The sequence below is a fragment of the Thamnophis elegans genome, chromosome 4, assembly GCF_009769535.1.
Source record: "Thamnophis elegans isolate rThaEle1 chromosome 4, rThaEle1.pri, whole genome shotgun sequence".
NCBI lineage: Eukaryota > Metazoa > Chordata > Lepidosauria > Squamata > Colubridae > Thamnophis > Thamnophis elegans.
The window spans coordinates 114,155,006-114,167,712 of NC_045544.1; the positions used below are offsets into that span (position 1 = coordinate 114,155,006).

The following is a 12,707-nucleotide window of genomic DNA, read 5'->3' on the forward strand; positions in this document are numbered from 1 at the left end:
ACAAGGCTCTCAGGCATTTTGATGCCCAATGATAACCACTTAAAAGACTGCATTGTTCTTTACTGGCCCCCATTCATTGGCAATGAGGCTTTCATGGAAGAACTGTGCTAGATTAATTAGACCTGTCAGTCTCCTAACCTGCTGTCCTTGTTGATATATTAAAAACAAAATTGCTAAGTTAATAACCCATTTGTGACCCTAATTGCATCCATTTATTTACGTTCGACATGCATAGTTGGATTAAAAAAAAACTAAAAATAAATAAATCCTTGTGAAATTTTCTGTCCTGCAGGGACTCAGTTGCAGCTTATTTACTAGGGCCAACAAACAATAAACAATTTGGATGTGCCCCATAATGGCATTCCAAACTCATCAGTCCAGTTGCCTCTGACCCACGAATGAAATGTCACATCATTAATCGGGGCATAATTGCTTCATTCGAAAGCCGTCAACGCATGTGAGTGATCAAGAATGCCGCACACTTCCTTTGAAATGCTGTACCGGATCCATGCCCAATTCACAGAACGGATCTTGATCTTTAAAAGCGCTAAAGGTAGTGTTGCCTATTTGTTTCATTTATTATTGTTGGTTGCACAGGCAGCAGTATATCTAGACTGGAAGTGACACTTTTGCCCAGCTACTGAGTCCTTCCCAAGGATCTGGGACAGGGCATGAAGCATAAGGGAGGCTGCCTGGGAGAGCCAAGAGTCAGACCATCTTTGGCCAAGGAGAAAAACTAGGAAGGAACCTGTGACAGCTGAAGCCAAAGAAGGAACCTGCAAGAATGAGTAGAAAGGAAAAATTGGCTCTTGGGAATATAGATAGGTGGCAAAGCAAGAGATTCAGGGCTGGATAACTTTTCAGGTGTGTGTTACAGAGAGAAGTTGTTAGCATTCTATACTGAAGATAAGTTTGGTAGGGGTTACAAACAAGCAGCTATCCATTTTGTATTATAAAGTAGAAATTTACATCTTTTAGTTAAGATCTGTTTGCAAATTGCATAGTTTGGTTTATTAGTGAACATATTTATGCCAGATCACAGATAGACAGACAGATAGATACGCACAAATGTTTGGCCCAAAAATTCTTGTAAATACACTATTCACTAAGCTTGTGAAGCAACAAACAGGTTTTATATACTTGTTAGCTGCTTACGTGAGTCTGGCCTCGTCATTATCCATTCCTACCCTCCAACATTATTTTTGTTGTCTTGTTATTAGAAGATTTAGAGGCCACCTGGTTTCAGAACAGATCTGGCTGACTTACATTAAGTATAGAACATAAAACAATAAAAAGAAAAGCCTATGGATCCATATAAACATAATGCTGAATAAAATGTATAAGAACCCTAAAACAGGCCCAGGGAAAACTGCCAAATTTTTAAGTACATCCAGAAAACTATCAGGATGAAAGTGAAACAGATTGGGTGTGGGGGGGAGGGGGGTTTGAACCTTTATTTTAAACTAAGAGTTTCTGTGTAGAGTTGATGTCTTCCAAATGGGTTGACACTTCTCAAAATTCCTACATCCTAACACAACCCTGTTTGAATGCCTCCAACAGAGGGGAGCCCAGCACTTTTCTAGCAATCGTTCCAATGTCAAACTTCTGTTACTCACTTGGCAAAAAACACATTTTAGTAGGCATGATCATAGCATGTGGGAAAGGGTTGTTTTATGTTTAATTTTGAATATTTAGTACAACTAAAAGGCATAGTTCATTTCATCTCCAGTGATAAAAGGTCTTAGCTGATGTTGAATGTGACTGCTTGCTTGCATACAGGAAATCAGAAGATTACACTATCATTTAGGCATACATAGACACACACAAACAAACAGATCCATACATACACGTACAAAGAATGAACTGAAACTCTAGAAATTGCATCAGCAGCAGCATCCTAGCACAGTACAATATCTCAAATCAACTAAAACACCCCTTGTCAATGTAGGGCATACTAGATGCCCGTGATGGCAAACTATGGCACACGTGCCAGAGGTGGCACACAAAGCCCTCTCTGTGGGCACGGGGGCCGTAGCCGGATGCTCTTCTGGTTTCCCGCATACATATGCATGGCCAGCAAACTGATTTTCACATGTGCCGGAGCCCCAGAAACCCAGAGACCAGATGGCCGTGCACTGCCATGTGCATCGGCTACCTGATCTTTGGGTTTCCAGAGCTCTGGTGCGCACAAAGACTAGCTGGCCAGTGCACATGTGCATGCTGGAAACCAGAAGACCAGGTGGCCGGCATGTGCATGCGCACTGCCCAACTGGTCTTTGGGTTTGCGGGGCCGAAAAGGATCGCCATCACTGCTATATGCTATGCTGGACCCCTTTAGATGAGTATAGAAAAGGACTAGAGTAGGCACATGGGTTGCCTATATATGAGCCTACTTGAATGATTTGCATATCATGGACAATCTCACAAAAGTCACGACCATTCAAAAAAGATCCTATTATTGGAAGGAAAATGTGTGAAAATTGCTCTCAGATTTTGTCTCCCACAATCCCAGTTCTCTATGTGGTTTAATGTTTTTCAACAGGTGGGCTGCATCCAGAGGTGGGTTGCTGCTGGTTTGGCCTGGATCAGGCAAGCCTGTAGTAGGCTCCCCACACCCACCCGGATGCTTCTGCACATGCGCAGAAGCGTCGTGTGTATGCACGAGCAAGTGCGGGAGCACACCCGAACCAGTTGTAAAAATATTGGCAACCCACCACTGGCTGCATCCCAGCATTATTTCTATTTTCTAAGAATGCCTATGGCATCCGTGGTTTAGAGACCAATCAGCATTTTTATAGCACAGCATATCAACTTTCCATTTTATTTTTTTAAGCAAAAAAATCCCCTTTTTAAAGCATTATTTTCCCTTCAAATGCTGGAGACCGTTGTTTTCACCAATCTGCTTTTAAGATAGATCATGGCTGGGCATAATGCAAATAACAGTTATATTATTTTATTCATGGGACGTTGAATAAGTGAAGATACACACTATTGAGAGAAGCACAGAGGCTGAAACCTAGCCATTTTCTAGTGCCTGGGGGAACTAACTCAAGCATTATGAAATTGACCAGATGGGGTTTATGACAAGATCAGATTGTACAGTTTAATACAGAACTGGCAAAGAACCAAAAGAAGGTTTGAAGGGAGGCAAAAAAATCCACCCTTCAGTTTCTGCATCTCCTAAAGCAGTGATGGGTAACCTTTTTGTTGTCATGTGCCGAAAGCAAGGGTGCACGCCAGAACCCATAATACAATGCACGAGTGACCCCCCCCCCTACACATGCCCCTTTCCCCTGTGCATGCATTTGTGCCCCCTGCGCTCCCCCCACCACTCTGTGCATGCACGCATAACCCCCTTCGCCCCGTTTTACACTTAGTAGGCCTCCCTGCAGCCTCCTGGAAACAAAAAAGGTGCCGCAGGGGGCTGCCCCCCCATCCCCATGCACGCAGTGCGCCATTCGCACATGCACCCAGTGTGCCACTCGCACATGCATGCCCCCATGTGTTTGCACACAGACACCCGAAAATTATCTGGCCAGTGGGAGGCATGCGCGCATGTGCGGTGGAGCTGAGCTGGGGTGATGGCTCGCATGCCCGCAGAGAGGGCCCTGGGTGTGCCACTTGTGGCACGTGTGCCATAGGTTTGCCATCATAGTTCTAAAGTGTCTAGGAAAAAACTTGATTTTTTGCTTTAAAAATAACCCTCTGTATTAAATATACAAAATCCAAGCCATGATAACTAGAAACCAAGCATGTTTGTATTGGAGACACCACTTTGAAGTGTCAATTCTTTACCATTTTTATTCTATTCTACTGTTTGTAGGGATAAAGTTAGCAAATAAGCAGCTCTCAGTTTTCTATCTTAATCTCGACCCTGTATTCCCTGGTTGGGAGATTTATGCACTTCAGTTTTTTCTTGCGGTCTGCTTCCTACAGATTGTAGAGATTATTTCTTTTCTTCTCCTTTTTTCTATCATTAGAGTAGACAGCTCAGAAATGCAGATCTCATAGTGGAACATATAAAGTACTTATTATTTTGGACCTGAAGCGTTCATTCTAGATGCTATGAACAGGTTTATTTTTACTCTGTTGGCCCTTTGAGATTCAGTAATTCAGACATACAGTAGATGCACAACCATAAGTTCTAACACTAATTTTGTTGTAAGTTCCATCAATTTTTCCCCCTCCTCTCCTTTTATTCTCCAGAAAACTAGGGAGGCTCCCTTTTGAAATGCTTCCAGTGCCTCTTCCCTTTTGTGTGCTGAGATATCTTTTACATCCCAGTTGTCCAGTCTGCAGCATTACACAGTCAATAAATATGCTTTGCTAAAGGTAAACAGAATGAACAGAATTCAATATGTATAGTGTGTACATTCTCTCTCTCTCTCTCTCTCTCTCTCTCTCTCTCTCTCTCTCTCTCTCTCTCTCTCTCTCTGTATGTATGTATGTATGTATGTATGTATGTATGTATGTATACATCTATCTATCATCTATCTAGCTATTTATATTCGTAGATTTTCACGGGTGTAGGTATGCTGTATTCGGGTCTTTTCCCGTGTAAGTTTGAGATTGTCTTGGCAACGTTTCGGCGAGGTCTCACTCACCATCTTCAGGCTGGGTTTTGGGCTTAAAGCGTGGTCAGAGCTGCCGTCTTAGGAATGTGAGGTCACATAAGATGGTGGCTCTTCAAGTTTCTCATAGGATCTGGTAAGCAGATCTCATAGGATCTGGTGAGCCTGGGTAATGGGCTGTGTGATGACATCCTGAGCTCTATTGTAGTGACATTACATCACAGAACTCAGGAGGTTACAACACAAAGGCTCAGGATGTTACAACGCAGCCAACCCCCCAGGAGGTTGCAGCACAGGACTCAGGATATCACTACAATAGAGCTCAGGATGTCATCACACAGCCCATTACCCAGGTCGTTACAACACAAAAGAACAATAGGCACACAGCCAGTACCTCAGCCACACAGGATGTTACATAACAGCCGACTAATCTGCAAACATCAACTCGATCAACTAATCAAGATGTTACAACACAGCCAACCAATCCGCTTACAGCAACAAAGCCAGCACTCCACACACACCAGTATTTATAGAAAGTTGGCAGCTCCGATCGCGTTTTGCTCACACAAACACGAAGCTGAAGGCACCAGCCTGAAGATCGCGAGTGGGACCTCGTCAAAACGTCACCAAGATACTCTCAATCTCACACGTGCGCGCACACACACACACACAGACGTCTATGTATATATGTATGTATGTGTGTATGTGTGTATGTATGTAAGTGTATATGTATATGTTGCATTTGTGCTGATAAATAAATAAAGGGAGACTAGTATAGATCTATTTCAAGCTATTTAGCTCTCATCAGCTAGCCACTAGTCTCCCTTTATTTATTTATCAGCACAAATGCAACACAAATGTAAGAAGGCAACATCTGCCTGGATGGCTCCCAGAGTGAGCCGATAGACAGAAAAGGGAAGCAGTATGCTCCCTCCCATATTTGGGCATATATTATATTTGTGTGTGTGTGTGTGTGTGTGTGTGTGTGTGTGTGTGTGTGTGTGTGTTCGTAGATTTTCATGGGTGTAGGTATGCTGGTCTTGTTGTATTCGGGTCTTTTCCGAATGAGATTGTCTTGGCAATGTTTCAACGAGGTCTCACTCTCCATCTTCAGGCTGGATTTTGGGCTTAAAGTGTGATCAGAGCTGCCGTCTTTCTAAACAGATTTATAGAAATACGGCAGCTCCGATCACACTTTAAGCCCAAAACCCAGCCTGAAGATGGTGAGTGAGACCTCATTGAAACGTTGCCAAGACAATCTCAATCTTACACGGGAAAAGTCTCGAATATAAAAAGACCGATAGATAGATAGATAGATAGATAGATAGATAGATAGATAGATAGATAGATAGATAGATAGATAGATAGATAGACAGACAGACAGACAGACAGACAGACAGACAGACAGACAGACAGACAGACAGAGAGGGGGGAGAAAGGGAGGGAGGGAGGGAGGGAGGGAGGGAGGGAGGGAGAGAGAGAGAGAGAGAGAGAGAGAGAGAGAGAGAGAGAGAGAATAAAACGAGCAATCAGTGTACTATTGGCTCCAAAGCTGTCTTTTTATACATATGAAGTGGAATAATTTTGCCACAGAAAAGCCTTCCTTTCTCTCCAGCATTATTTCTTATTCTATACAAGCTTCACAGTTGCCCGCAGATATATTTTCTGCAAAAAAAAAAAAAAAGGTTTGCAGAGCAACCTACTGGTAGGTTGCTCCTACTGTCGCTACCGGTACGCTGATGGCGATCTGTTCATGCAAGCGCCGGATGTGCACTGTGCACATGACTGACATGCACTGCTCACTCATGTGAAATCCACTGCCCCTGCGACAACCAGCTGCTTGTTGGGGCTCGTGCAGCTACCACACTCTGTGCACATGTGCGGACTTTGCTGGTTGCCATAAAAACAGCTATAGAGCGCGGGCGAGCCAAACGAGCCACTGTACCGGTACACTCTCAGCTGCTCCTGGCCACTACCAGTACGGCCATACTGGGCCGTACCCACAGCAACCCACCTCTGGCCCAACTCCAGGAAACAGAGAGAAGCAACAGCAGCAGTGAAAATCCATTAACAGTCACATGCAGCAAAGCCAACATTTAGCTCTGTACTTCCATTAAAAAAAAAACATTTAAACAAGTTAAATAGCAACATGTGTGATTTAAAACACACAACACACACACACAGATCTAGTAAATACCGTGAATCTGAAATCTGGGTTTAATAGCAAAAGATAAGATCTTCTTTGAACCCCTGTCTCCATTTGCCCAGCTTGACATTCCTGGGTCTGGGAAAAGTGTTACGAACAACCCAGCTGGATTCCCTTCTTACTATTAAAGTTTATCTTGGCCTTGGGGTGTTACCCGTGTCTGTTTGCATTGGCAGAGGAGCCAGAAGTCTGCAGGGTCCTTTCATTTCCCAAAACTTTTATCTCTCTTTCTATCCCCTGAAGACAAATTGAGAACAATCAAAATGGCATTAAAAAAAGTCATTGGCTAGCGACAACTATTTTTCCAAGGATATCCTCTCTAAAAGTAAATGTCTATGAAGATTCTTAGTCACCCAGGTCTTTAAAAGTAATTGGTTTTTTTTCCCCACCAATAGCATTGCTGAGTATATAAAATACTCAGGAAAACCTATCTAAAGTACCTTCATAGGAAGTGAGTATATTTGCTAATATTCTTATTTTATAATAATAAATAACATAAAAACCAAATTGATCATGTTTCCCAAATTACCAATAAAGTTCAGGAGATATATATATATATATATATATATATTCTCCTCCTGGAATTCTCTAAAAATAAGCTACATAATGCTATAATGGGACTATAAAATCGTGTCTGGGAGAAGGGAAATTAAAAGGACTTTTCTGGCTGCTGAGAAGCACTTATTCAATCTGCATTATCATCATCTTCTTCTTCTTCTTTTAAGAACCCCATAATCCCTTGCAGGGTGGAGTCTGGACAACTGAATGGAGCTAGCAGAGTGTTTAAGGGCCAGATGCCCTTCCTGTCGCCAATGTGGAGTTTCGTTCGGCAGATATATTCTCATTGTGCCCAGAGAGAGAAATATCTGCCTCTATCTAGGATTGAACTCACAACCTCCTGATTGTGAGAGCTCCACCTCTAGGCCACTGCACCACTCCACTTATTCAATCTGCATGCCCCCCTACAGTTGACTTTTGTACTTTATTTTTTAATTCAAAGAGCTTTCTTGCTTCACTTCCAAATATAGTAGCTGTCAGGCCTGCAGTTATATCCCTTTTAGGATCTTTGGCCTGCCACACTCTCTCTTATTTCATTATGCTGTTTCATTAGCATAGTAGTTGGGAGGAGGAAATAGAAAGGAGTAGAATTGTGGAATGTGTTGTTGTCATTCTTTTCTAGAAACCCAAGGTCATCTTTTGTCTCTGCACCTCTACATATGACTGGAACCAGCTGGGTGGAGATGCCAGTGTGGAAGAAGAAGATTGGACCATGTGATGGATTTGTGGGTGTGGGGACAAGATCATGAACTTTCAACTGGGTGGGAATCCGATGTAACTTCCAGAATTGGGTTTTCACAGATGTGCTAAGATGTCTGATTTATTAAATTGGAACTTTAAGGATCATTTTGCCTTGGACACTGATTTAAGTCTACATGATACTTGGAACGCTGAAAGTAGCTTCTATAGATTGGAATAGAGAATTTTATTCTAAGACATGGAAGCTATAGGCATTTGCTCCAATGATGTTGCAGACTGGATAAAGTGATGGGTGAAATGCAGAACTGCTGATATGACAGGAACAATGCCAAGAACAAGATTCTTTTGCTTTTGTAGATATTTCTGACTTTGCCTTATGTTTTTGGTGCAAGTTAAGTACAATGAAACATATTTAGGGAACAGCAATGAAGATGCCCAGAGCATCAAAAATGTAGACTCATGGAGTGAGGTTGCAGGAATGTGAAATGTTTTGCCTTGAGAAAACTAGACAGAAGACCTGATGACATTCTCCAAGAATTTGAAAGGAAGTTACACAGAGTCACAGATTAATGAGCATCATCCCAGAAAATGGAATAACAGACCTGTGCTACTGCAAACATCCATCTGGAATGTTTTAATTGGGATTCCTATGCAGTTCAGAATTGGACTTGAACTCTAAATATCCCTATTCAGTTTTATGGCTTTTATGATTTATTCTCAGGGCATTATTCCACAAAGAGGAATTATACTAGCAGATTCAGGTCCAGATGAAGTCAGTGCTCACAGGGATATTACGCATGGCAACTTCAACTTTTTAAGGGAAGCATTTGCCTTTCTTGCTTATTTTCAACAGATGTAAAATCATCTTATATATTTGAAGATTTTATTGATGGTAGTTAGAATGCAGTGGTTAGAATGCAGTACTGCAGGCTACTTCTACTGACTGCTGGCTGACTGCTATTTTGCAGTTCAAATCTCACCAGGCTCAAGGTTGACTCAGCCTTCCATCCTTCCCAGGTGGGTAAAATGAGGACCCAAATTGTTGGGGGCAATATGTTGACTCTATAAACTGCTTAGAGAGGGCTGTAAAGCACTGTAAAGCGGTATATATGTCTAAGTGCTATTGCTATTGCTATTTATTAAACAGCTGTTTTTAAACAATGAAGTAGGGTATAAATAAGGGCCCAGCACTTGCATTTCTTTATTATACAAAAATTCAAAGCTAATCTTCAGCAACATATTAGATCTCCAAAGATCTGTAGGAACAGCTGCCAAGCAAATTGGATGATACTGGATTCAATGGACCATGTGGTTGGAAGCAGTAATTTTGAGGAATCCTATGCCAAGAAAGAACAGCTGTGCAATTTTTCTCCCTTGTTCTTGATGGTAAACAGTGAGCAGAGTTGCAAAAATATGTTTATTTCAGTAAAGGGGGGGGGTGGAATCAACTCAAAATGATTACAGGGTTGATTAGTTTCTCTATGGGGAAAAAATGTAGATTTTAGAAAAAAATATTTAGAAAATAAGGAAGAACAATACGTAACAGGATAACATAACAGAATAGGAAGGGACCTTGGTGGTCTTCTAGTCTAACCCCCTGCTTAGGCAGGAAGCCCTATACCATTTCAGACAAATAGTTGTCCAATGTTTTCGGAAAAGGTTCCAGTGTTGGAGCATTCACAACTTCTGGAGGCAAGTTATTGCACTTAATTGTTCTATCAGTCAGGAATTTTTCTGCTTCTCTCCTTGATAAGTTTCCATCCATTGCTTCTTATCCTGCCTTCAGGTGCTTTGGAGGATGGATTGACCCCCTCTTTTTTGTGGCATCTCCTGCGATATTGGAACACTGCTATCATGTCTTCCCTAGTCCTTCTTTTCATTAAACTAGAACATATCCAATTCCACCAACCCTTCTTCATAAGTTTTAGTTTCCAGTCCCCTAATCATCTTTGTGGCTCTTTTATAACACTGTAGAAGATAATACCATAACAGGCAAAATGTTATTTGCACAGATGTGTGCAAATTGATGCAAGGTGTGAAGTACAGTAAGTGGATAGGATAATTTTTGTTTCTTTTTCTTGTAATGCTAGACTCAAGAGGTCATCCAAAGAGGCATTTGGAAATGCTAATTCATATAGCTCTGAACTCTGAAAGAGGATTATACAAAACTCATAGAGGAAGAGGAGAGCACAATCAAATGCTACCCATCGTGATGATGGGGCTATTTCCCTGCTTCAGTATATTAATGGCCAGGGAGGAACAGCAGGAGAGAACCTTGCCCCCACCTCCCAAACCGGCCTAGGATCTTCGCACAGTCATTTGGTTGGCTATATGGGAAACAGAATACTTGATTAGGTGCACCTTTGGCCTAAACCAACTGTAGGATTCCTTTTAAGTTCTCTCTTTTTTTTCCAAGTGAGGGCACTCCCAGCATTCTTGAGCCAACAAACACTTGGCTCAAGAATGCTTGAAGCTTTCGTTTTAGAAGTTTCAACAAAGTTGAATGTGTTAAATCCAGCACTTGCAAGTCCAGCTCGGACTACAAACAAATCTCCCTCGTTGGCTTTATCTTCCAACAAAACCAGCCCTTGAAATTCAATTTCTTATCAGCACAGAAAGAGATTGTGCGGATAAGGAGTTGAATTTTAATGGCTGGTTTTGTTTTTAAACATGTGGTTTGATTTGGCCCTATCCCCACATATATAATGAATAGGTTCAGCTGTTTTATGTACCTAATAGCCGTAATCGGGGCCTATCAGGAAATTTTTATGCAGGGAATTCAGACTTGCATCCTGGGAACTGAGCCAAGCCAGATGGTCTTTCTTTTCTCTAGCTTAGGAGTTCATTGCTAGCATGCCGTCTTAAAAATCTTAAAAAATGCCCTCTCAAACTGTTTTCCTTCTGCTCATTTGTTCATTCTTCCATTCCCCCCCCCCCCATTTGTCAGCTTGCCATACCCAGGTTGCATTTTATGGGATTCCAGATGCTGTAAGCAAAAGAGGAGCAAGGAAGCTGTGTTGCCATCACCTTAATGAAGTGCTTAAAAGGTAGAGGGGAGGGTAGAAAGATGATCGATCTTACCTTTTCTTCTCCTCCTGCTGTTTTAAAGTGCTACAAGAGAGCCATGATTTAGCTTAAAAGAGTAGGACTGGGAGCCTCCAAGTAAATCAGAGACTTTAACTCTGCCCAGCCTGTGATTTTTTCCCCCCAGAAGCTTCTGACAGGTTGATGTTGAAAGCATAAAGTTGAACAGGGTGGAGCCATTTTGGTCTGATCCAGCAAGATGTTTCTTACATTTTTAAAGGATCTGGCCTTCAACACCACTGAAACCTCTAAAGTGCTTTGTGGACCAAGCCACCCACTTGGGCTCAGGAAAAAAAGAGAGAGAGAAACCCCAAAATATGCATTTAATTGACTGTGAAAAGGGAATTGCTTGGCTCATATCAAAAGAAAATTGACTCTGATCTTATGTTTTTGCACAAGTCGCCTATCAAGTTGCTTGCTGGCAATCACCAATGGAGAGAGGAGAGGGGTAAGCAAGGGGGAGTGATCCCCCCCCCCCCCAAGAAGGATGTGAAAACCATGAACTTAACCAGAGCAACAAAAAACCACTTACTTGAATAAAAAAGCACAACCCCTTGATTGCCAGTCAGAAATGTTAAGAAACGTTGCCTGTTTTCCCATTTGGCCTAGTGGTTAAGGCACCAGGCTAGAAAGTGGCTGATTGTGAGTTCAAGTTCCATCTTAGCAATGAAGCTGATCTGAGGCCAGTCACTCTCTCTCAGCCCAACTCACCTCACAGGGTTGTTGTTGTGAGGAAAATAGAAAGAGGAAGGATGTTGGATATGTTCACCACCTTGAGTTATTTATAAAAAAATAATAAAGGTAGTATACCAATAGTTAAATAAATATTCTCCTAGTTTTATCTCCAAGGTTTTGCATCATGGCAACCAGAAAATGGACAGAATAGAATAGAATAGAATAGAATAGAATAGAATAGAATAGAATAGAATAGAATAGAATAGAATAGAATAGAATAGAATAGCAGAGTTGGAAGGGACCCTGGAGGTCTTCTAGTCCAACCCCCTGCTTAGGCAGAAAACCCTACACCACTTCAGACAAATGGTTATCCAACATCTTCTTAAAAACTTTCAGTGTTGGACCATTCACAACTTCTGGAGGCAAGCTGTTCCATTGATTAATTGTTCTAACTGTCAGGAAATTTCTCCTAAGTTGCTTCTCTCCTTGATTAGTTTCCACCCATTGCTTCTTGTCCTGCCTTCGGGTGATTTGGAGAATAGCTTGACTCCCACTTCTTCATTCCCTGAGATATTGGAACACTGCTATCATGTCTCCCCCAGTCCTTCATTTCATTAAACTAAACATTCACAGTTCCTGCAACCATTCTTCATATTTTTTAGCCTCCAGTCCCCTAATCATCTTTGTTGCTCTTCTCTGCATTCTTTCTAGAGTCTCCCCATCTTTTTACATTGTGGTGACCAAAGCTGGGTGCTGTATTCCAGTATGGCCTTACCAAGGCATTATAAAGTGGCATTAACACGTGACGTGTTCTTGATTCTATCCCTCTGTTTATGCAGTCAGATTAGACTTTGCTAGATCAAAATGAAGCCTAACTAGTAAGAAGGAAAGATTTCTGAGATGGTGGGGGATTT

General features: G+C 41.8%; 1 protein-coding gene across 1 annotated transcript in view; it reads right to left on the reverse strand.

Moving 5' to 3' along the window:
* SCARA5 (scavenger receptor class A member 5) overlaps positions 1-12,707 on the reverse strand; it is a 121,130-nt gene that overhangs the window by 22,136 nt on the left and 86,287 nt on the right. The window lies entirely within an intron of this gene.